The sequence below is a fragment of the Podarcis filfolensis genome (genome assembly GCF_964270895.1).
Source record: "Podarcis filfolensis genome assembly, chromosome: 15".
Lineage (NCBI taxonomy): Eukaryota > Metazoa > Chordata > Lepidosauria > Squamata > Lacertidae > Podarcis > Podarcis filfolensis.
This window is the reverse complement of record NC_139618.1, coordinates 14,153,443-14,179,315: the sequence shown is the minus strand read 5'-3', so window position 1 is coordinate 14,179,315 and position 25,873 is coordinate 14,153,443.

Below are 25,873 nucleotides of genomic sequence, written 5' to 3'. Positions count from 1 at the left end.
CCTGTCCAGATAGGGGTGCAGCTAGGCACCAAGCCAAGCTGGTGGAAGGCACTCTGTGCCACCGAGGATCACATAAGCCAGTGATGGATCCAGGAGTACCCCCAAGGTATGTACTTGCTCCTTTAGAGGGGCTGTGGCATCACCCATGCTTTGCAACGTCTTGCCTATTGATATCAGGCAGGTGCCTTCACTCTACTCTTTTTGGCAAGTACTAAAAACATTTTTGTTTATACAAGTCTCCCCAGATGTTTAGAAAGTTGATGCAAGTTTTAATCTGCTTTTAGTCTATTGTTATTTTAACTTTTTGAAGGTCTTAAATTATTGTTGTTCATTTTCCTTGGTGATAATTGTTTCCTCTCTTTTGTAAACCCCTTTGAGGTTTTTATGCTTTTGTTCTTACAATCAAGCAGCGCATAATTTCTATGAAATAAAAATAGAACAAAAAAAGTTAAGAGCAGATCACCTCCACCGATCTGCTCTAGGTAACCACCTGTCAGCGGTGCCTCATTCTTGTCTGGTTTATTGGCTTTCATACAGTTTCTCCCTGGGAGCTCTCCGTGGTGCTGAAACAATGACTACCTGCTCAGCAGATTCCTCCAAGAGACCAAAACTTTGAAGCACACTATGCCTCATGAAAGGGACGCGGGTGGCGCTGTGGGTTAAACCACAGAGCCTAGGACTTGCAGTTTGAATCCCCACGATGGGGTGAGCTCCCGTTGCTCGGTCCCTGCTCCTGCCCACCTAGCAGTTCGAAAGCACCTCAAAGTGCAAGTAGATAAATAGGTACCACTCCGGTGGGAAGGTAAATGGCGTTTCCATGCGCTGCGCTGGTTCGCCAGAAGTGGCTTAGTCATGCTGGCCACATGACCCGGAAGCTGTACGCTGGCTCCCTCGGCCAATAAAGCGAGATGAGCGCTGCAACCCCAGAGTCAGCCATGACTGGACCTAATGGTCAGGGGTCCCTTTACCTTTATCTATGCCTTGGGGGGGAGGGGTAGAGCTCTCCCATTTCCTCTCACTGCAGTCTGCAGCTGCTCTCAACAGCATCAGCTGGAAGGCCTTGAAGGTGAGGTGCAAGTACTGTTAAGTCCACTATTAGTGAGGCCATTGTCACGTACACAAGAATGCCATGGGACCACAAAACTGGTAAGAACCAGTCAAAGGTGAAATGAATGGCTGATTGTTAAAGTGGAAAACAACTTCATATCAGGTACAAAGAGGGTTCCAGCATATACAGCAAAAAAAATTGGTTGAAGATAATGCAGAAATGGCATTTAGCCCCAGTTAAACTTTCATCTATGCATAAACATACTTGACCTCTGTGCTGGCAAGGGTGTGGGGACAGAGGCAGCTATAGGCACTTGTGGTGGACATGCCTAAAAATGGCAAATTTGGGAGAGCAAGCATTTAACGAGATAAGAAGGACCAGTCGTTGGCATGCCACGAAGTCTGCAGAGCTTGCAATAATGAATCTGTATTTAAATCCATATTGGTGGATAAACCACTAATTGGATTTCTCTTAGTGGCCGTATGGATGGCTATAGCCACAAGGACTTAAAAAGTATGAATGTGAATGATTCAAGACAGGGTGACTTATTTCCCTTATGAAAAGACCAACTCTCAAATTGAGACTGGCAAGAGGAACAAATCACCTTTGCAAGAGAATGGTGGAGTTTTACTGCATTTGCAAATTCTCTAAAAACAGCAACCCTAAAGACCTGTCCCAAAGGTTTATACCAACTTGTGGATTGCTTAAAAAGAAGTGCTTTGCAGATGAACAAGCTCTACTGAGCTGCCCCAGAGACAGCGTCAAAGCTAGGTGGAACCATATCAAAGAGGCGATCTACAACACAGCTACGTCTTCCTTTGGCAAAAGAGAGCAACAGATCCCTGCCTGGTCTGAGGCCGGCATAAAGGGCATGGAGCTTGTTATCACTGCAAAGAGCGAGGCTCATTGCAAGCATGTGCCGTGCAAAAAGATGCTTGCTACACCGAGAAGAGCTAGATGTCCATTCCTCCCTTGATGAGCTGAAGAACGCCATCAACTCTCAGGCCTGTGGTTAATGCCTCTGGTGGCACAGCATAGCCACTATGGCTAGTAGCCCTTGGTAGCCCTCTCTTCCATGAATCGGCCTCATCTTCTTTTAAAGCCAGTTGAGGTGGTGGCCATCAGTGCCTCATGTGGAAGTCAGTTCCACAGACTGACTATGAGCTGAACTATGAACTATGAGACTCTATTGGGTCTCTATGAGTTCTGGTGGTAAGAGAGAGGGAGAAAAACTTTCCTCCATCCACCTTCTCCATGCCACACATAATTTTATAAAATTGGGACTGATTAAACAACCTATGACCTTTTCAATGTGTCTTTTGTTGTTGCTGTTATGTGATGTATTTTTATACTATAAACCACCCTGTGTCTTTCGGATGATGGGTGATTAGCATAGCTGTCAACTTTTCCCTTTTCTTGCAAGGAATCCTATTTGGAATAAGGGAATTTCCCTTAAAAAAAGGGAAATGTTGACAGCTATGGTGATTAGTAGTAGTAGTAGTAGTAGTAGTAGTAATCATCATCATCATCATCATCATCATCATCATCATCATCATCATCTCTCCTCTTGCCTTTTCTCTAAACTAAAAATCCTCAAATGCTGCAACCCAACTTCACAGGGCCGTTAATCCTTGATCATTTTGCTTGCCTTTTTCTGAACCTTTTCCAACTCGACAACATCATTTTTGAGGCGAGGCAGCATCTTTTTTGAGGTTAGCATTATGAATACCCCCACCCCTTATTTGAGAGTTTTTCTGGCCTCTCTCCATCATCAGCAAAATCCTGTCAATGCAAGCACCCGACTTGTCACAAAAACACATCTGTGCTGTGCGTCCGCCCACCTTGCAGACTTGCTCCTATTCTGGGGGTGGCGGAACAGCGACAACACCCCACCAGATTGCCCTTGCCCCCACGAGGAACACACCCACACATTTCCTTATGTCGCAGTCGGCAAACAAGCTCCCGTCCAGTTTAAAAAAGAGGAATTCCTGGGGTGGGGAGGACGCTCTCGGATATGCACACCACCCAGGGCCGCAGTGTATCAAATGGGTGTGATTAAGCGAGGAAATATTTTCATGACCGATTAAATATCTAAATGGGGATAAATGCATTTGTGCACATTTGCCCTCCATTTCCATGGCCTTCTCCTTTCTTTCTCCCCCTGCTGTGTTACCCGCCGCTGCTGGCATCTGGATTGCAAGCAACTTGCAGCAGGGGAGCTGTGATTTTGCTCTGTGTAAAGGGGCCCCACAGTCGATTGAGCTACAAAAGTAAATGGGGAACCGTGGCAGACTTTCAAGTGGATTGCTTTCAAAGAGTTAGCAGTGATTGACTGATAATTTCTTCATCACAAGCGAATGCTCAGGAGGGAAAGGGGCTGTTGGGGCTTTGCTAGGAGCTGTGGGGCTGAGCACCTGTCAGGGTTGCCAAATCAGGCCAGACAAAACCACAGGGAAAGGAGACTCCAAAAAAAGCTTAGGAAGAATTTTCTGGGGGGTAAACACTGTTTAGTGGCTCTCATACAGTTTCTCCCTGGGAGCTCTCCATGGTGCTGAAACAATGACTCCCCTCTCAGTGGGTTCCTCCAAGAGGCCACTGTTTGGCAGTGGAACACCTCAGAAGGTTTCAGACTCTCCTTCACTGGAGGTTTTAAAGCAGAGGTTGGATGGCCATCTGCCAGGACTTATTTAGCTGTGATTCCCACACTGCAGGGGGTCAGACTAGATGATCCTTGGGGATCCCTTCCAACTCTACAATTCTGCGATTCTATGAAAAGGGGAAACTGGGAGTGCTGTTCCCATTCTGGGTACCACATGCCCATCTCAGTTCCTGCATTGCTTCAGAAAATTGATAAATTCGAACTGAATCAACTTCCTTTCCCATCCCTCACCCAAGCGAGGCTTGTTCTTCAGAACTGATTTTTCTCGCAGTGGGATTCCCTTTCCCCCTCTTGCATTGCTCCCAGGTCCCCTGCCTTATCCCCCAATTTTATTTCCTGATGCTCTCTGGGAAGCCTGTATTAGCCGGAGTTGGGAGGAGGCAATCAAGCTATTTTGAAGACGAGAACTAATTTAATGCATGGATGGTTTTAGCTCAAAAGAAGAAATAAGGACAATCAGGAATCCTAAGGGAAGAGAATAATGGGGTAATTTGCACAGGCAGACGAGGGAGGGAGAAAGGAACCAGGACGTATTTTGCATAATCTTTATCAATCTTTTTGTGGTCCTCTTTCATCGCTGGTAGGATTTATGTGCTTTTCCAGGCAGACAACCAGTGAAATACACCCAGATACGGTATACTGATACGACCTGAGGAGGGTTCACCTGGGCCAAAGGTGAGCCAGGCTGAGTCCAGGGCATTGGCGGATTGGACGGTCAGAAGAAAAAGGAAAGAAGGGAAGACAAAAAGAAAACATTGGGGACAGTCATACAGTGGTACCTTGGTTTAAGGACAGCTTAGTTTATGAACAACTTGGATTAAGAACGCTGCAAACCTAGAAGTAGGTGCTTTGGTTTGTGAACTTTGCTTTGGAATAAGAACATGTTTCGCTTCCTATTGAGTGTGTTTCATTTGTAAATTGAGTCCCCCGCTGCTATGGAAAAGCACGCCTTGGTTTAGGAATGTTTTGGTTTAAGAACGGTATTCCGGAGCGGACTAAGTTCATAAACCAAGGTACCACTGTAGAATAATAGAATTGTAGACCTAGAATGGGTTCCAAGGGTCATCTAGTCTGACCCCCTGCAATGCAGGAATCACAGGTAATCAAGAGAGATGATGAAGGAAGGTGCTAACCTAACTCAGTGGTGGAGCATCTGGGTTTGCATGCAGAAGGTTTGAGGTTCAATCCCTGGCACCTACAGGTAGGGAGTTGGGAAAGACTCTGCCTGGAACCCTGACAAGCCACTGCCAGTCCGTGTGGACAACAGTGAGCTAGATGTCCCCAATGATCCAACTCTGCAATATGGCAGCTTCCTATGTTAGGGGATAGTTGGTAGCTCAATGGTAGAGCATTTGTTTTGAATGCTGGCGGACCCTGGTTCACGCATCAATAGCATTTCCAGGTAGGGGGCTGGGGAAGACTGCCTGCTGAGAACTCCAGAGAGCTTCTGCCAGCCAGTGCGGGAGAACCTGAGCCAGGTTTTGCTAATATGCATTTTTGTGCAAACTTCTCTAAGAATATACAGGTTTTTGTAGAGCTTTTGTGTGCATTTTGAAGGATAGCTGTGTTTACATTTTGGAAGTGCAAATGGGGATTAGGATTATTATAATTAATTGGACTTACATTAGTCACTCCCCCCCCCCTTAAAGTGACTTACAATATAATGTAAAAGATAAATCCAGTACACTATCCATTTCTGGGCACCATGGTTTAAGAAGGATATTGACAAGCTGGAAGGTGTGCAGACAAAGGAAACCAAGCCTTAGATAGGGGTTAACAAACTTTTTCAGCAGGGGGCCGGTCCACTGTCCCTCAGACCTTGTGGGGGGCCGGACTATTTTTTTTTTGGGGGGGGATGAATTCCTATGCCCCACAAATAACCCAGAGATGCATTTTAAATAAAAGCACACATTCTACTCATGTCAAAACACGCTGATTCCCGGACTGTCCTTTGGCCAGATTTAGAAGGCGATTGGGGCAGATCTGGCCCCCGGGCCTTAGTTTGCCTACCCATGCCTTAGGAGGAATCACTGAAGGAGCTGCCCATGTTTATCCTGAAGAGAAGACTGAGAGGTGATGTGAGAGCCATCTTCAAACACCTGAAGGGCTGTCACATGGAATATGGAGCAAGATTGTTTTTTGCTGGCTCCGGAGGGGAGAACCCGAACCAATGGATTCAAGTTACAAGCAAAGAGATTCTGCCTAAATGTTAGAAAGAACTTTCCGATGGTAAGAGCTGTTTGACCGTGGAATGGACTCCCTGAGAAGGTGGTGGACTCTCCTTCCTTGAAAACAGAGGTTGGGTGGCCATCCGCCAGGGATTCCTTAGCTGTGATTCCTGCACTGCAGGGGGTTGGAAAGAAGAAGAAGAAGAAGAAGAAGAAGAAGAAGAAGAAGAAGAAGAAGAAGAAGAGTAGTAGTAGTAGTAGCTTGGATTTGATATCCTGCTTTATCACTACCCAAAGGAGTCCCAAAGCGGCTAACAATCTCCTTTCCCTTCCTCCCCCACAAAAAACACTCTGTGAGGTGAGTGGGGCTGAGAGACTTCAAAGAAGTGTGACTGGCCCAAGGTCACCCAGCAGCTGCATGTGGAGGAGCAGGGAAGCGAACCCAGTTCACCAGACTACGAGTCCACCACTCTTAACCACTACACCACACTGTCTCTCTCAATGACCCTTGGGATCCCTGCCACCTTATGATTCCATAGGGTGTTTATTAAAATGTGACGTGAGGGGATTTCTTCCCCATCTCTAACGCAACTTGTTCATTGACTCGGTCTGAGCAAGGTAAGGGAGCTCCACATCTCTTGCCAAGCAAATGAGCCGTACCCCCTACCCAGGTCTGAGGGATGGTTCACGGTATTTCCCCCTTCCAGATTCCCATTTTCACACGTGTTAATAAGAGGCCAGTGCTTTGCTGAACGAGGACAAAGATGTTTACCATGCGCTGCTAGTGCTCAGCGACAGAAGTCAGCGAGGGTCGATCTGTGTAATGCAAGAGAGTGCGTCTGTATGTACAGTGTGCTCACTTATTGATGTTTTGAGTGTCTTCCCATTTCAGAGGGGAAAGCATCCAAGATGATTATGAGTTTCTCCCAGCCTGCTCCCTGCAAAGACCTCTGTAAATAAACATTAATAATGTACTGATCTCTCTCCGCCAGCCCCGGCTTGGCCACTGCTTTCGGGGATGATGCACGGAGCGTTCAAAGAAGGCTGTTGCAATAAGCCGTAAACATGAACAAAAGCACAGGCTACATCATCAAATTCAGATTCCTGCTTGAATCCAGCAAAAGCCATTATATTCGTAAGAACCTAAGAAGGACCTGCTGAATCAACCCATCTAGTCTAGCATCCTATCCCCACAGTGGCCAACTGGGTAGTCAGGATCTGAGTGCAAGAGCCCTCTTCCCTTCTGTGGCTTCCAGGGACTGGTGTTCAGAAGCACTGCTGCCTCCAGCCATGGTGGAAGAAATTGGGACCCTTGGGTGATTGAATTATCTGAGCCACTTCTTTTGGCAGGATGGCGCTGATTACTGGCTTAGCACAGGTTGACAGGGACATTCTGGGGACTTGTGCCATTGCCCAGAGAGAGGTTCATAGAATCATAGAATTGTAGAGTTGGAAGGGGTCCCGAGGATCATCTAGTCCAGCCCCCTGCAATGCAGCAAACTTTTGCCTAATGTGGGTCTTGAACCCACAACCCTGAGATTGAGAATCCCAACATTCAGAACCTCAATCTCTACTTGACTGAGCTGGTTCAAGTTGCTAACTTTTGCTTCTGGTTCAGGGAAGAGTCAGAGGGAGCAGCCGTCAGACCCAAGCAAAAGAGTCCTTTAATGAGCCAGGATTGTGCGAGAGACCCAGAAGCGATGGCCGAAATCCTGGCCGGTTTAAAATGGGCAGGGCAGGCACCACCAGCTCCTTCAAAGCGCTTCTTGATACTTGATAGGAATGAAAGGCACAAACAAGAGAAAGTTACGCCTCCTGCTGCTTTCCAGGAGAAATTTGTAAATTTCAGTGCACACACAGACATGCCAAATTAAAAACAATGACGATGCAGAAAGACCATCTGACTACCTAAATATACTTTCGCAAAATCCATGCCTTGGAATAAACGGTAGGGACCATATGACCAAGCATTTCTTCTTAAGAACATAAGATGAGCCTCCTGCATCAGGCCCCTGGCTCATCTAGTCCAGCATCCTGTTCTCCCAGTGGCCAACCAGATGCCTGTGGGAAACCCTCAAACAGTTTCCAAGCACAAGAGCCCTCTCCCTTCCTGTGGTTTCCAGCAACTGGTATTCAGAAGCATCGCTGCCTCTGATTGTGGAGGCAGAGCAGAGCCAACAGGACCAGGACCATAAATAGTTCTCCTCTCCTCCATGAATTTCTCCAATCCTCTTTTTAAAGCCATCCAAGTTGGTGGCCCTCACTGCTTCCTGTGGGAGGGAGTTCCATAGTTTAACTATGTGCTGGATGAAGAAGGGCTTCCTTTCACCTGTCCTGAATCTCCCAACATTCAGCTTCATTGGATGTCCACAACTTCTAGAGTTATGAGAGAGGGAGAAAAACTTTCCTCTATCTACTTTCTCTATGCCAGAGGTCAGCAGCCTAAGGCCCATGGGCGGGAAGCAGCCCATGAGGGTTGCTTAACCGGCCCATGAGCTGCCCCCAAACCAAGCCACCCACTCGGTGAGTCCCCGCACGTTGTGCTAAACCGGCACAGCACAGCATGGGGACTCTCTTCTGCAGCTTCGGAAATCACTTCTGTGCATGCCCAGATGCCAGAAATTGCATCTGTGCAAGTCCGTGGTGCCGGAAATCGCTTCTGCGCATGCCCAGATGCTGGAAGTCGCGCCTGTGCAGAAGCGATTTCTGGCGTCGCGCTGCGCCGGCTCAGCCCACGGAGGATCTCTGCGGGGGTGATCTGGCCCATGCCCAGTAAGCCTGTTAGAATTCCTGCTCCATGATTGCAGTCATGGAATTTTTGTCTATCACATGATGGTGTATGTTTTGATTCCACAGAGTGGGAACTGACGGAGACAGGATGTTTGTGTTACTGTGTTCCGTGAAGTGGGACTATTGTCCTTTGCTCTTTCTCTTTGCTGTCTGATGCTAGAGAGAGAGGGAGCTATGTTGCAGTGCTCCATGTGTGTTTATATGTAAATAAAGTAGATTAGCCAAAATGCTGAGTTGCTGAGGTCTGTTACGCAAGCTGCAAAGACTCTGTGGATCCCTAAGTGTGCCGGTGTCTGTTGGCATTGGTCACTGTGATGTTCGGGCTGAAGAAAGCTTTTGAAGCTCCCGAACGATCGACCAGGAAGGAGGGAACATGCTAGTTGGGCATGTGTCTCTGCCAGGGTCCTACTCGAGTGTAAGACGAGCTCCTGACAAAGCCTTGCTGAACTCTGCTCTATGCCATGCATTGTTTTTTAAACTTCTATCCTGTCGCCTCTTTACTCACCTTTTCTCTAAAGCCCCAAGCACTGCAACCATTCTTCGCAGGGGAGTTGCTCCTCTCATTTGATCAATTTGGTTGCCCTTTTCTGAACCTTTCCAAATTCTAGAATATCCCTTTTGAGGTGAGATAACCAAATGCGTACTCCAAATGTGGCTGCACCCAAGATTGTACATGTTAAAGGCGCATATTCCTGCCGCACAAAAGTTCACTTTTAATTGCAAGCTGAATCCACTTCCCCTCTCCTCCTTACCAATGACCTCAAGCCCTTCCTCGTCCCCGTCTCATCCTAGCCATGCTGCTATAGCAGGATTTTCACGGTCTGGGTGTAGCAGGACTTCAAGGATAAGCCAGGGGCCCCTTTCCACAACATCAAACTCCTCATTCTCGCTGCAAATCTCCCCCCCAGCCAAATGTGAAATGGATGCGGAGCCCCTTTAATGCTTCCTTCCCCCTTTTTTTTCCAAAAGAGGAATTAATTTTGCCTTTGCCTAAGTACTTGTCACTGCAAATTAATGTCTGCGATAGTGAAAATGACGAAGAAGCTGGGTCATTAGGCAAATTTTAATTAGAGGCTCAGATGTCCTTTGCTAATAAGATGCTACGTATATTTCATTTTTCGCTCTTGCGTCCATGGGCTTCTCTATCTCTCCCCCCATCCTCCCGCCCACCGTTTTGCCTAGACGGTGCCCACATATGCAAAGAATAGGGATGGAGCGGGGATCTGTTTTTAATGGATTTCTGCATGGGATTTGGGAGTTCTGAGTGAGCTTTGACGGCAACGGATTGCCTTTTGCCTCAGGCAGCCGATAATGCTCAAACCGCTCATGCACTGCTGGAAGATGGAACGGTAGCTCCAGTTGCATGATAGCTTCTCTTGCATGGACTCTCAGAATCACAGGTTCATAGAGCTGGAAGGGACCACGAGGGTCATCTAGTCCAACCCCCTGGAGGCAGGAATCTTTTGCCCAAGATGGGGCTCAAACCAACAGCCATGAGATCAAGAATCTAATGCTCTAGAAACTAAGCTATCCCTCTGTGTAACTATTCTAGCAAATGACGGAGGAGTGTGGGATTTCCGCCAGCCCCTCTGACACCGATAGCCACTCACTTCCAAGCTAGCTATCAACAGCAGAGGATACGATATCCAGGCTGTTTGCCCACCGCCATGGAGAAGACTTAAGATATAAATAGAATATTTGCTATAAACAGAATATATTTATTGCATTATTCTTTATTATTATTTGCCCAACCTTCACTCTAAGTTGCAGGTTGCAACATTAAAGCCCAATATGAAAAGTAGAAATCAATCACAGAAACAAGGTGAGTCTTAAAAACAGACACCTCCAATGTCTAAAGACAGGATAAAGAGCTGCATCCTTCAGCTGTATGTTGTAGGTTTGGGGAAGGATTAGTCACTAAATCAGCAGAGTATACCTGAAGGAGCGTCTCCACCCCCATCGTTCAGCCGGGACACTGAGGTCCAGCTTCGAGGGCCTTCTGGCGGTTCCCTCACTGTGAGAAGTGAGGTTACAGGGAACCAGGCAGAAGGCCTTCTCGGTGGTGGCACCCACCCTGTGGAACACCATCCCATCAGAGGTCAAATAAATAAACAACTATATGATATTTAGAAGACATCTGAAGTTTAGGGAAGTTTTTAATGACTGATGTTTTAATGTATTTTAAATCTTTTGTTGGAAGCCGCCCAGAGTGGCTGGGGAAACCCAGCCAGATGGGTGGGGTATAAATAAATCATCATCATCATCATCATCATCATCATTATCATCATAGAATTGTAAAGTTGGAAGGGACCCCAAGGATCATCTAGTACAATCCCCTGCAATAAATGAATTGTGGTCAAAGAATCCCTGACAGACAGCCATCAAACTTCAAATGCAGCAGTCCAGTCCACCACCTTCCAAGGAAGTCTCTTCCTCTGTCAGCCAGCTCTCACCATCTGAAAGCTCTTCCTAATGTTGAGTCGGAATCTCCTATCTTCTCGTTTGACTTTGTTGGTTTGGGTCCTGCACTCTGGCGAAGGAGGAAAAACAAGCTTGCGCCATCTTCCATCTGAAGATGGAAGAGAGAAGGAAATAGGTGTAGATAACATACAATATGAGGGACGCGGGTGGCACTGTGGTCTAAACTACTGAGCATCTTGGGCTTGCCGATCAGAAGGTCGGCAGTTCGAATCCCTGTGACGGGATGAGCTCCCATTGCTCGGTCCCTGCTCCTGCCAACCAAGCTGTTCGAAAGCACGCCAAAAATGCAAGTAGATAAATCGGTACCCTCTGGCGGGAAGGTAAATGGTGTTTCCATGCGCTGCTCTGGTTTCGCCAGAAGCGGCTCAGTCATGCTGGCCACATGACCCTGAAAAACTATCTGCCGACAAAACCAGCTCTGTCAGCCTGTAAAGCAAGATGAGCACCGCAACCCCAGAGTCGTTTGTGACTGGACTTAACTGTCAGGGGTCCTTTACCTTTACCTTTTTAACATACAATATGATGTATTTGAACATAATCCATGCATTTTGGAAAGACTGAGGATCCCTTTGAGGTCTTCCATTAACACATCGGATATAAATTTGCTCGATAAATAAAAATACATTCCCACCAACACCACAAGCTAGGCTGGTTGGGGTGGGGATACATACACACATCCCAAAGCATTTTTTGGGAAGCTGACAAAAATGACTGAGACATTTCTGTCCACCTCAAATGTAGCTGCAACTGAAGACTGGCCTCTGTCGAAATGCGCTTGTGTCCATGCGAGTGTGTTTTGTGTGCAGATCTTCTTCCCTCGTTCTCCTCCTCATTTGTTTCAGGCTGTCTGTGGTGCATTCAATTACGCCTATTAGGATGTGTTTTCCTACAAAGCATTGCCCACAGCACCCGTTAAGAGAGTTTATTTGAAAAAAGAAAGAAAGAAAAGAAATAAGAGAAAATTACCAGCGAGGCTTTTCACAGCTGAAGAAATAGCTCTCCTGACCTCTGGCTAATTTAAGTGTAGGGCCAGCAAGCTGAAAAAGAAAAAGGGGGAAAAAGGAATTAGTCATGAAAATTAGAACATTCTACCCAAGGCATAATATACAAAAAAAGTATGGATTCTTTGAGAGAGAGATCTTCTGGAGAGGAGGTGGTGGTGGTATGCGCAATTCTCATGAGCTACAACTGGAAGAAGGAGACTATTGTGGGAAGATAGTTTAGATATATGGCTGGTTATGACCTATAAAGCCCTATACGGCTTAGCCCCAGACTATCTGAAGGACCATATTCTCCTATATGAACCTGCCCAGGCTCTGGGATTGTCCGGGGAGGCTCCTCTCTCAGTCCTTCTGCCCTCATAGGCCAGTCTGGTAGGGTTTGGGAGAGGGCCTTCTCGGTGGCTGCTCCCAGGCTTTGGACCTCCCTCCCTAGAGAAGCCAGACTGGCTCCCTCCTTGCTGCCCTTTTGTCAGCAGATGAAGACTGTTTCATTCTGACAGGCCTTTGGCAGCTGACTGGATTTTTTTTAAGGGTTTTTAATAGTTTTTATTATCTTTGTTTTAATAGATTTAAAATGTTTTATTTATTTATTTAACTCCATTAGGGTTTAATTACTTTTTAATAATTTTTTTTGCAAAAAAAGAGCAAAAACAGCAGACATTTTTTCGATTTCTGCCCAGGCACTGATAGTCAGCTTGATTCTGGGATATCGCGGACATATGCCAGCCCTACTTTTATATGTATCAAATCTGGACACCATATGTCTAGTGTCTAGTGATGCAGTTTAAAATAGCATTAGCTTTTTTTGCTGCTGCATCACACTGTTGACTCATGTGAAACTTGTGAAACATGTACTGCTGGCAAGCCAGGTGTCCTCCATCTTATATTTGTGCGGCTGGTTTTCCTGCCTAAGTGCATGAAGCTCACTGGGTGACCTTGGGCCAGTCACTGTCTCTGAACCTAACCTACCTCACAGGGTTGTTATGGGGATTTGATGAAGAGGAGAACAATGTATGCCACTTTCAGCTTTTGGGAGAAAAAGCTGGGGTATAAATGCAATGGGGGAAAAATGACGACGACGACGATGGTGGTGGTGGTGATGGAACCCTTTGACAGCCACCGACGCTTTTGCCTGTCTCTCCATCTCTTCTGCTCTTCTGCTGCAGCAGGAGATTCCTCACTTTCCCCCAAGTTCAGGGTTGTAACGACTGCAGAGGGAATAATGGGTGCGCTCTTCCCATCTTGGATCAAATCTATGCTTCCAGGTGCCATAAGAAAGCTGCAGAGATAGCGCAGGATAGTGCACACCCCAGAAATGATCTCTTTCAGCTTCTACAGGGTTATAAAGACTAGGACTAGCCGCCTGAGAATAAAGATTATCATATTGTATTGTATCGTATCATATCATAAGTGCGCCCCAGCGACATTCATAATGGCCAAGCTGAGCAAACAGGAGTTTAGCCCAGTACCAATTCAGACTCACGGGTCTGTAGGTGCAAGAATCATACAGAGCCGGGTTTCTTTCCCTGAGCACCTGCAAAGTGCCTTTCTTACAGGGAAACAGAACTGCAGCACGCAGAAGGAAGGAAAGTGCTTTGCAATTTTGCACAATCTGTGCGTGCCGCTGTCTCCCTGCCTACATGTCTCCCAACACCTCTCTTTTTAAAAAGCAGGCCTTTTTAGCGAACGTCGTCCCCCTCCCAGGAGAAAATTAAATTGAACTCCAAATTTACAGAACCTCCGTGCTGTTCAAACGGTAATGAATTAAGCTCTCTCTGACAGTTATATTGCGGGAGGAATAAGTACTTTTTAGCGGGGCAGGGGGAGAAAGAAATCATACTTCATATTGGGAAGTGTCTCCAATTTACATCCATTTAATCCTTCCATTTACTAATTTCCTTATGCCGCTCAGGTACTAAACCTCGGTTCTCTTTGCCAGCCGCATGACAGAGATTTGACTCACTTGGAGCCTCTCAGTGGTGCGAGGAAATAGTGTGTATGTGCAGGTGGGCGGAGAAACCATCCTTGAGGGGTCAGAGCATTCTGGAGGATGCTGAGCAGCTGAAGAGGAGCAAACTGTAGATTGCAAGCTCATTGGGTCGGAGACATCCTTCTTGCAATTGCTCCATAGAGCAGCCTGATCTTGGATACATGGACTTTCTGCCCCTTAAAAGTGATGCACAGACATGTTTAAAGACAACCGGATAGCTCAGTTGGTTAGAGCATGGTACTGATAACACCAAGGTTGCAGGTTTGATCCCCATATGGGAAAGCTGCAGGTTCCTGCATTGCAGAGGGTTGGACAAGATGGTCTTCAGGGTCCCTTCTAACACCACAATTCTCTGATTCTAATCAAGGATGGGTCCAAGCTTACTTGTGTTTAGAGCAGGGGTCAGCAAACGTTTTCAGCAGGGGGCTGGTCCACTGTCCCTCAGACCTTGTGGGGGGCCAGACCATATTTTGAAGGGAAAAAATGAACGAATTCCTATGCCCCACAAATAACCCAGAGATGCATTTTAAATAAAAGGACACATTCTACTCATGTAAAAACATGCTGATTCCCAGCCGGATTTAGAAGGCGATTGGGCTGGATCCGGCCCCCGGGCCTTAGTTTGCCTACCCATTAGAGCATGCCCCTGAGTTAAAGCAGAATGTTCCCTGCTGGAGCTTCAGAAAACAAGCTGGCTTCATTTCCCGTGTGTGATGACCCTTTGGGTATTTGAAGATGGCTATCTTATCACCAGTCTTCTCTTCTCCAGGCTAAACATACCCATTTCCCTCAACTGTTCCTCATCAGGCTTGGTTTCCAGACCCTTCATCACCTTGGTCGCCCTCCTCTGCACAAGCTCCATGCATTCTTTTCTCGTTTTTTTAAAAAATGCAAATATGAAATCATTGCAAAAGACCCACAATGTATTATCGATATATGTAAACATGAAATATAATTTCATAATGTGCATTCATACAAAGGCAGTTATGGTTTTAGAAGAGTGTCGTGGACAATTCTTAGCTTTGCTTGGTTGGTATTATACTTTAAGCAGGGTATGAGATTTTAAAAGCGACAAGGCTGTTCATTGTCCTAGAATGTTACATTCTGATAATTAACAGATTCTGCTTTTTCCAATCCATATGTCTGGTGCATATCAGTCAATATTTCTTTCATAATACATAATCCCCCCCCCAATGCTCATCTACCATACATTTTTTACACCTTTGCAGAATGTTAGCTGGTTTATCTGATTTCCATTTTCTTGACATGACGAGTCTATCACACATTCTTCTGAACCCTTGAAAATGGTCCTGGTCTGGATCCAACCCTCAGACAATAAAATAACATGCTTTGTTTATTTTTGAAGAGTCTGGGAGAAGATTGCATGAAATCTGGAATGCTATGACAAGGGTTAAAGACCACATGGACAGAGAGCTTGGGGAGATGAAAAATTCATTCATTCATTCATTGTATTTATATTACAGCTTTTCCTCCAAGGAGCTCCAACATAGTGTAAATAGTTCTTCTCCCCATCCTTGTTTTATCCTCACAACAACCCTGTGAGGTAGGCTAGGCTGAAAGGCAATGATAGGCCCAAAGTCACCCATTGAGCTTTATGGCTAGGTATAGATTTGAACCCTGGTCTTTCCCAGGTCCTGATCCAGCACTCTAACTACTATGCCACACTGCCTCTCAATTTTGACAGTGGGTAAGATAGGGGGCTGGAGGGATAAGCTGGGGTGGGGTGGGGTGAGAAGGCGTGGGTTTAGGAGATTGCTCCTTCCGATCGCATTCTTCAGAGAATTCAGTTAAGCATGAATTTACTTTTCCGACTTCCAAAAATAAACCCCTCTTGTCTGTGGATAACCCTGGGAAATTGTCACCCAAACCCATACTTAAAGGGTTTGAATACCTATTCTGAAACCTGCATCGCCTACATGATTGCTGTTCTCACAGCGAGATGGTGACAGTTCTTTGTTTTAAAAGGGAAAAGCCAACACAGGCCCCACAGATAGAGACAACGGAATTGGCAGAGAAGCAAACAGTGGAACTAGACTCCAGAAAGAATGCAAATCCATTAAAAGGCTTGGCAACTGAGAAGTTTTCGATCCCGCAATGAAATGACAATATTCTTAGAATTTTATTCCTCACGGGTGGTAGCCAACCAAGTCCTGCTTGGTGTAGACCCATTGAAATTAATGGATCCCAGTTAATCTCAGTTAGCCATATCCATTAATTTCAATGGGTGCACTTTCAGTAGGACTTAACTGGCTACAGACAAATATGAGCTGAATAAAGCAAATCTCTCCTAGACCAAAGTGCAGTTGTCCTATGGAGTAAACTCTGCCGCGCTTTGCAAGAGAGTTCTTGGCTCAAAAGATGTGTCAAAATGCATCACAAAATGAATATTTTTTTTGGATGAAATAGGTTTAGAAATGCACACCGCAAGAGATAATGTATTTAAAAATGTATTTTGTGTCCAAATGCATTAAAAAATGGGTTGCTGTGCATAGGTAAATGCTGTTTTTGTGTGTGCATATTCTAAATCAAGGGTCAGCAACCTTTTTCAGCCATGGGCTGGTCCACCATCCCTCAGACCATGTGGTGGGATGGACTATATTTTGAAGGGGAAAAAAATGAATGAATTCCTATGCCCCACAAATAACCCAGAGGTGCATTTTAAATAAAAGGACACATTCTACTCGTTAAAAAACGCGCTGAATCCCGGACCGTCCACGGGCTGGAATCAAGAAGGCAATTGGGCCACATCTGGCCCTTGGGCCTTAGGTTGCCTAAAGTAAAGGTAAAGGAACCCCTGACCATTAGGTCCAGTCGTGGCTGACTCTGGGGTTGCGGTGCTCATCTCACTTTATTGGCTAAGGGAGCCGGCGTACAGCTTCTGGGTCATGTGGCCAGCATGACTAAGCCGCTTCTGGCGAACCAGAGCAGCACACGGAAACGCCATTTATCTTCCTGCCGGAGTGGTACCTATTTATCTACTTGCACTTTGACATGCTTTTGAACTGCTAGGTTGGCAGGAGCAGGGACCGAGCAACGGGAGCTCACCCCGTCGCAGGGATTCGAACCTCCGACCTTCTGATCTGCAAGTCCTAGGCTCTGTGGTTTAACCCACAGCGCCACCCGCGTCCCTTGTTCTAAATCCTACCGCGTGCCTACCCCTGTTCTAAATCCTCAGAAAAATGCAGGAAGCGGATTATGAATGCATGTATGCAGAACAGAATTATTTGTGCATGCATGCGGAACATGCTCTGTCCCCCTCTCATTAGAGATGCTTAATTCAAACAGGTGTAGCCGGAGCCTTTGCCTCTGCAGAACAGCCTTTGCCTCTGCAGAACTTCCTGACATCATTATCTTGAGTGCCCAGCGCCCGTTCCTCACTCAGCAGCTCAAATATTGAGTTCCAGCCAAGCCAGGAAGGGACGCCGGTCCATTTCCTTGATGAATGGATGCGTTCCAGAAAATGCCGAAGGATGCATAAGGAAATGGCTAGCCTCTCTAAGAGGTGGTAGAGATGCCGTCTTCTCCATTGCCTAGCTCAGCCTTGGCAAAGCTGCTGCCCTCTAGTGCCTATTGGACCACAACTCCCATCAGCCCCAGACTGCCCTCCAACATTTCTTGGGTGGCAGTGAGAGGCTCACCATGAGAAGCACAGTTTCTTAAACTTGGCTGCCATTTTCCCCAGCCACTCTGGGCAGCTCCCAACAGAATATTAAAAACATGATAAAACACCAAACATTAAAAACTTCCCTAAACAGGGTTGCCTTCAGATGTCTTCTAAAAGTCAGATAGTTGTTTATTTCCTTGACATCTGATGGGAGGGCGTTCCACAGGGCGGGTGCCACTACCGAGAAGGCCCTCTGCCTGGTTCCCTGTAACTTCACTTCTTGCTACGAGGGAACCTCCAGAAGACCCTTGGAGCTGAATGATGGGGGTGAAGATGCTCCTTCAGGTATATTGGGTTGAGGCCATCGAGGGCTTTCAAGGTCAGCACTAACACTTTGAATTGTGCTCGGAAACGTACTGGGAGCCAATGCAGGTCTTTCAGGACCGGCGTTATATGGTCTCGGTGGCCGCTCCCAGTCACCAGTCTAGCTGTTCCCCTTGACTCACGTAGACGGGCAGGAGACAGGGGTAGATGGCTGGATCCCGTGGGCAACTTGAGCCACAGCTCAAGCTTCTCACCCATGCTGGCAGTGGAAGAGACTCAAACACGGAGGTAGAGGAGGGAGGAGGGAGGAGGGAGAAGGAGAGGTCCGGTTGGGGTGATGGAGGGGGGCAAGCTGCGGCGGACCTATGCTACACCAGTGGATGGTGGCTGAGGAGGAGCACCAGAGAGAGGGAAGGAAGGAGGGGGTGACGGAAGGAGAGGAAGTCACTCCTTCATCCTTCTCTCTATTGTCGCTCGTCCTGGGCCGGGCTCATCAGCTGCACCGACAGCAATGCTAGAAGAGTGACCAGTGGGGTGCCACAGGGTTCTGTCTTGGGCCCGGTCTTATTCAACATCTTTATCAACGACTTGGATGATGGACTCAAGGGCATCCTGATCAAATTTGCAGATGACACCAAACTGGGAGGGGTGGCTAACACCCCAGAGGACAGGATCACACTTCAAAACGACCTTGACAGATTAGAGAACTGGGCCAAAACAAACAAGATGAATTTTAACAGGGAGAAATGTAAAGTACTGCACTTGGGCAAAAAAAATGAGAGGCACAAATACAAGATGGGTGACACCTGGCTTGAGAGCAGTACATGTGAAAAGGATCTAGGAGTCTTGGTGGACCACAAACTTGACATGAACAGTGTGACGCGGCAGCTAAAAAAGCCAATGCAATTCTGGGCTGCATCAATAGGAGTATAGCATCTAGATCAAGGGAAGTAATAGTGCCACTGTATTCTGCTCTGGTCAGACCTCACCTGGAGTACTGTGTCCAGTTCTGGGCACCACAGTTCAAGAAGGACACTGACAAACTGGAACGTGTCCAGAGGAGGGCAACCAAAATGGTCAAAGGCCTGGAAACGATGCCTTATGAGGAACGGCTAAGGGAGCTGGGCATGTTTAGCCTGGAGAAGAGGAGGTTAAGGGGTGATATGATAGCCATGTTCAAATATATAAAAGGATGTCACATAGAGGAGGGAGAAAGGTTGTTTTCTGCTGCTCCAGAGAAGCGGACACGGAGCAATGGATCCAAACTACAAGAAAGAAGATTCCACCTAAACATTAGGAAGAACTTCCTGACAGTAAGAGCTGTTCGACAGTGGAATTTGCTGCCAAGGAGTGTGGTGGAGTCTCCTTCTTTGGAGGTCTTTAAGCAGAGGCTTGACAACCATATGTCAGGAGTGCTCTGATGGTGTTTCCTGCTTGGCAGGGGGTTGGACTCGATGGCCCTTGTGGTCTCTTCCAACTCTATGATTCTATGATTCAATGCAGCAACTATTTTGGGCTGGCCAACATCGAATACGTGGGGAAATGCATCCTGTTTGAAGTCCAAAAGTGACAGAGGAAGCTTTTGTCCCAAAACAGGGTGGTCTTGTTTTTCTAGGGACATGGGGCAACGCTAGTGGCTACTAGTCCTGATGGCTATGTTCTGTCTCCGTGGTCAGAGGCAGTAATGTTTCTGAATACTAGTGGATGGAGAGTGCAGGAGGTGAGTGGGCTCCTGCACTCAGGTCCTGCTTGCTGGTTTCCCGCATGCACCTGGTCAGCCCCTGTGAGCACAGGATGCTGGACTGAGTTCCTGCAGGCACTTCTTAGGTTCTTATATTGTGGCAGCCCTTCTGCCAGCATAGAACCACCGCTGGAGACCACCCAGATATTGAGCTGCACCACTGCAAGCTCAAGGCCAATGATCAAGGCCTCTGGTCAGCCTCCGCCTGCGTCCCTCCAGGGCTGTCGCTGAGATGTGCTGAACCCTCTCCCCCTCTCCCCCGATGGTCCTCATGCCAGCAAGCAGGCAGCCAAGCCCGCTCTGCAAACAGGAGTCTGCCCGCCAGAATGCCTCTCTCCATCCCCAAGGCCTGCAAATGGAAAATCAATGCTGTCTCCCATTGTCTCAGCAGCTGCCATTGATTTATGGCCTGGTTAAAAGGCCTTGATCGCCCACAATTATCAGGATTTTGCCTCCCCATTTCCTCACAGCCGTCCCCCACCCCACCCCTCCATGTCTCTGCCGGCTGCTGATCTTTGGGCAGGCTCCAGCTGGGGGCTCACAATTACTGCATCAGGGAGGGCCGGGTTAGAGGCAGACCCGGCTGATCTTTCTGGTGGTGCCTTTGTTTCTGCTGAATGCAGCTGTATCGAGCCACTCCGTGCAAAGGGGTGACCTCCAAAAGCCTCCTGCGTCTCTGCTCCCAGTAAAGGGCAGGCTCACGGATTCGAGAAAGGGATTATGGGGAGACAAAGGGGCAGGTGCGGATGCATACCGTTCAACATGTTGCCGGGGAAAAGCAGGACACACATATTCCGGGGCCGTGCTCCCGGGCGAGTCACATGATGCACATGAGATTGCAGCACCCGAAACAGAATAACCCAATTTAAACGGGACAGTTGAGGAGCATAGCAGGTGTAGCCCCACAATAGCAGGCAGCCCCCCCAAACCTGGTCTGATGATTAAACATGGGGTGAACTTGCCAGGCCTCCAGGTTTGACCTAAAGCCTCTACGCTTGATGACCCCCTCTAGATGGCAGGTGGACGGCTTGGGGGAGAAACTCCAGGGCTTCCAAGCGCTAACTAAGGGTCTGTTTCCATGGAATTACAGCCTCTGACCATGGAAGCAGAGCACAGTCGTCATGGCTAAGTAGTCATTGATAGTCTTATCCTTCACGAATTTCTCCATTCCTCTTTTAAACCATCCAAATCCGTGGCCATCACTAACTCCTTTCAGAGGGAGTTCCATAGTTTAACTATGCGCTGCATGAAGAAATCTTTTCTCTGTCCTGAATCTTCCAACATTCCGCTTCATTGGAGGTCCGTGATGTCTAGTTTAATGAGAGAGGGAGAAAGCCTTTTCTCCAACCACTTCCTCTATTCCACACCCCCTTAAAAAAAATTAAAAATCTATCATGCCACCTCTTAAGGCTTGTCCACACTTCCGCTTTCCATGCTGGAAAAACCCACTTTTTACCTGGGTTTTCTGTGGAAAATCACTCCGACCCTGGCCTAGAAAGCATGAAACAAGCAGAAAACAACAACAACAACAACAATTTTGTTATTTATACCCCGCCCATCTAGCTGGGTTTCCCCAGCCACTCTGGCTGGCTCCCAACAGAATATTAAAAACATGATAAAACATCAGACACTAAAAACGTCTCTAAACAGGGCTGTCTTCAGATGTCTTCTAAAAGATAGATAGTTGTTTATTTCCTGGACATCTGATGGGAGGGTGTTCTACAGGGCAGGCACCACTACCAAGAAGGCCCTCTGCCTGGTTTCCTGTAACTTCACTTATCGCAGTGAGGGAACTGCCAGAAGGCCCTTGGCGCTGGACCTCAGTGTCCGGGCTGAACGATGGGGGTGGAGGCGCTCCTTCAGGTATACTGGGCCTAGGCCATTTAGGGCTTTAAAGGATATCACCAACACTTTGAATTGTGCTCGGAAACTGGAAGCCAATGTAGGTCTTTCCGGACTGGTGTTATATGGTCTTGGTGGCCACTCCCAGTCACCAGTCTGACTGCCACATTCTGGATTAGTTGTAGTTTCTGAGTCAGCTTCAAAAGTAGCCCCAAGTAGAGCGCACTGCAGTAGTCCAAGCGGGAGATAACTAGCACATGCACCACTCTGGCAAGACAGTCTGTGGGCCGGTAGGATCTCAGCCTGCGTACCAGATGGAGCTGGTAGACAGCCGCCCTGGACACAGAATTGACCTGCATGACCTCCATGACTGCTCCATGACTGCATGACTGCTTGGACTCACACCTTCTAGGCATGGGACAAGAGAAGTGGGGACAGACCCTTCTTTGCCTTTTCTCTAAACTAAAAAGACCCAAATGCTGCAACATTTCCTCATAGGGGCATTACTTGACCATTGCAGTTCCCCTTTTTTGAACCTTTTCCAACTGTAAATATTCTTTTTGAGGTGGGGCCACCAGAACTGTTTGCAGTATTCCAAGTGCAGTTGCACCATGGATTTTTATTATATTGGCAGTTTTAATTTCAATTCCTTTCCTAATGACCCCAACATGGAATTTACCTTTTCCCCAGCTTCTGCAGCCAGGGGTAACAACTTCGTTGAGCTATCCACCATGACCCCAAGGTCAAATTGCTGGTCCATCACTGCCAGTTCAGGCCTGATGAGCGTCTAGGTGATGGCAGTTGTGGTCCATCTGCATGACCCCAAGAGTCCTCCATAAGCCTACAGACCTCCCAGCTCTCAAGGCCAGCTACCCACAAGCTACTGCTCATTCAACCTGGTCGAAATACCGTGACCTTAGATTCCTTTCATCAGCACGTGGCTCTTTTCTCACCTACATATTTATTTTTGAAATACAGTATGTGTGGGCAGTTTCGGCTGCGAAATGCATTAGAGGAACAGCTCCTTGGCCTCTTATCTCACATGTGGTAATGAGCAGAAGTTAGGCTGCCGAATGCTAATTGGATTTCTTTTTGCAGAGCAATAATAGTTCTGGTTTCATGAAGATCCTGAATCTGGAAACAGAAGTGCCCCCGCCACCCACCCCCATGGTTATCAGCTTATGACAGAAAGCCCATTATTTGCTCGATGGTTGTCCAAAACACCTGATAACTGGGCCGTCTGGATCCATGGCTATTAGGGATTTGCACTAGGCTGGAAGCTCTGATCTAGCAGACAATTCGTCAGATTGTTCCATAAGCAACCTCTTTTGTTACACAAGCTAAAATGTTCAAGTAGGCAGCGAACACATTAGATAACAAAACCCAGCCTCTGAATGTGGTGGGAGAGGTGGTGGCGGAGGTGGTAAAGATTCAGAAGGTTGAATATCACAAAAAGGGGCTGCTGAACTGATTCAGATGCACAAAAGAGAGATACAGGTATGACATGAGATGCTTGAAAATTCTAGGTTCAAGTATATCTGTTTCAGCCCTAGTAATGTTGCATAATGTGCTGGAGGAGTCATGGGCAGAAAGCAAGAAGATCCTGCTGAATCAGGCCGATGGCCCATCTAGTACAGTACCTTCTTCTCACTGCGGCCAACCAGATGCCTGTAGGAAACCAGCAAGCAGGACCGGAGCCCAAGAGACTTCTCCCCTCCTGCAGTTTCCAGGAGCTGACCTTCAGAAGCATTGCTGCAGAGAATAACTGTCATGGCCAATGAGTGGCCTTTGATAGTCCTTTCCTCCATGAATTTGTCCAATCCTCTTTTAAAGCCATCTCGGTTGATGGCCATCCTTGCCAAGTCTCGCAGGAATGAGTTGGGTTGTATCCCATGCCAGCCCTGCTCAGAAAAGACCCATTGAAATGAATGAACATGACTAAAGTCCGTGCCTTCATTTCAAGGTGTCTAAGCCACCTGCCCCTAAAATGGTGGGAAATATTCTAGGCTACATGAACAGAATAACAGTGTCCAGATGAAAGGAATTAATGGTACCACTCTATTCTGCCTTGGACAGACCATACCTGGAATACGGTGTCCAGTTCTGGGTACCACAGATTAAGAAGGATATTGACAGCTGGAACATGGATAGTGGAGGGTGACCAAGGTGATCAAGGATCTGGAAACCATGCCTTACGGGCAAAGGTTGAGGGAGCTGGGTATGTTTAGCCTGGAAAAGAGGAGACCGAGAGGAGATATGACTGCCACCTTCAAATATCTGGATGGCTGTCATGTGGAAGATGAGCAAGTTTGCTTTCTGCAGCTCCAAAGGATAGGACCTGAACCGATGGATTGAAATGACAAGATCGAGATTCCGATAAACTTTAGGAATAACTTTATAATGTCTCTTTAAGAAGTCCCATGTTTTCTGGGGGATGGCAATCACCCACTGCATCTAAAAATTATTGATGGAAAAAACAGAAGAAATCCATTTCCCACTAGGAGAAATCTGATTTTTTTGTTTTGTTAAAAAACTGTTATTCTTTCTTCTTCTAACTCTCAACCATTCTACCCCCCCTCAAATTCTTAATCCATCCATCTCTTTCACATTATTAAATCCTATTGACTCTCACTGCTCCCTTTCCAAGTTCACATATAAGACAAAATAAGACTCAATGGACTTCCAGAGAAAAATGTTTATTGCAGGAGTGGGTCGGTTCATTTTTCATCATGGTTTTTGCACGATCAAAAACTCAATCAATTAAAATGCACATTTTTTTGTTGGTGAATATAAACCAGGTCAGGAGGAGATAATGAGGCATCATTTTCTTTTAATGCCAGATATTTCAACTCCGTTCTGAAAGGTGAGTAAAAGACACTCAGTAGGAGGGGGAAGGCACAAGTCTATCTTGAATTGTGGATATGTGGAAAAGGGAATGATGCTTCCATTTTCTTCCCTCCAAAATATACCTGGCATTAGAAAAGGACAAAAAACGGTAAATTTCAGCTTCTCTCTATTTCTCACCCCCTCAAGTCTCATACCAATCCTTTCCCCCTCTTTTGCTTCCCTTGCGAAAAACAAACTCTATATGAGAATCCATACACAATTCTGTGCAGTGAGCTTCTCCTGTCTTAGAGGTGCCTTTTAGAAATAGTGGGAATCACTATTAAAGACAGAATTGCCAAGCATTTGGACACTTGAAATGCACTTTCGTACAAGACACAAGGGTCTTTTACTTAGACTCTGTGTTGGACTCCGAATTGTTTTTCTGTATGTTTCTTATTGCTAAATGGCTTTGGGATGCTTTATGCGATGTGATTCAGAAATGAAACGAAGAGATGCAGCAGCTCATTGGTTGAACAGATGCCCCCTGGCTGGGTTTGATTCATCAAAAGAAGATCTCCAGCAGCATTAAACCTTGGAGAGCCACTGCCAGCCAAGGTAGACCAGGGCTTGTGGTCATCACTATGCACCTGCAAAAGATAAACAAGCCCTCCAAAAACCATAATGCATGGAGACACTTGGTTCTCAATGGCTACCAGCCACAATCACTACGCTCTGCCTCCACAGTTGGAAGCAGCAATGCTCCTGAATGCCAGTCACTGGAAGCCACAGGAGGGGAGAGGGCTCTTGTGCTCAGATCCTGTTTGCAGGTTTCCCACAGGCATCTGGTTGGCCACTGTGAGAACAGGATGCTGGACTAAATGGGCCATTGGCCTGATCCAGCAGACGCTTCTTATGATCTTAGCTCTCTGGAACTCGGTCCCCCTTAGCTATGTGGTTCTATGGCATCACCCCTCCATTGCCCTTGACCACCTTCTTTCTTTCTCTAAGATGTTCAGCCCTGATCTGGGTTTCTGGGATTCCCACCTCTAGTATAGTGGTTTAACAGTCAATCCCTCTTCACAGGGAGCTTTGGGAATTGTAGATCTGGGATGGGAACAAGGGTTCTCCTAACAGCTTTCAGCATCCTCAATGAACCCCAGAATTCTTTGGGAGAAGCCTTGGCGGTTTAGAGTGGTACCCTAGTGCTTGGAGTGTGTGATGTGATTGCGGCCTAACTTTTGGGATTGGGGGTGGGGCAATGCAGCCAGGAAGAAAGAGATGGTTGTAGAGATGCTATCTCTGCCAAAGGGATCTGAGGAGAGGCACTTTCACTCAGCCTTATGTGCAAACTTCCCCCCAAGGAGGAACTCTGAAAGAC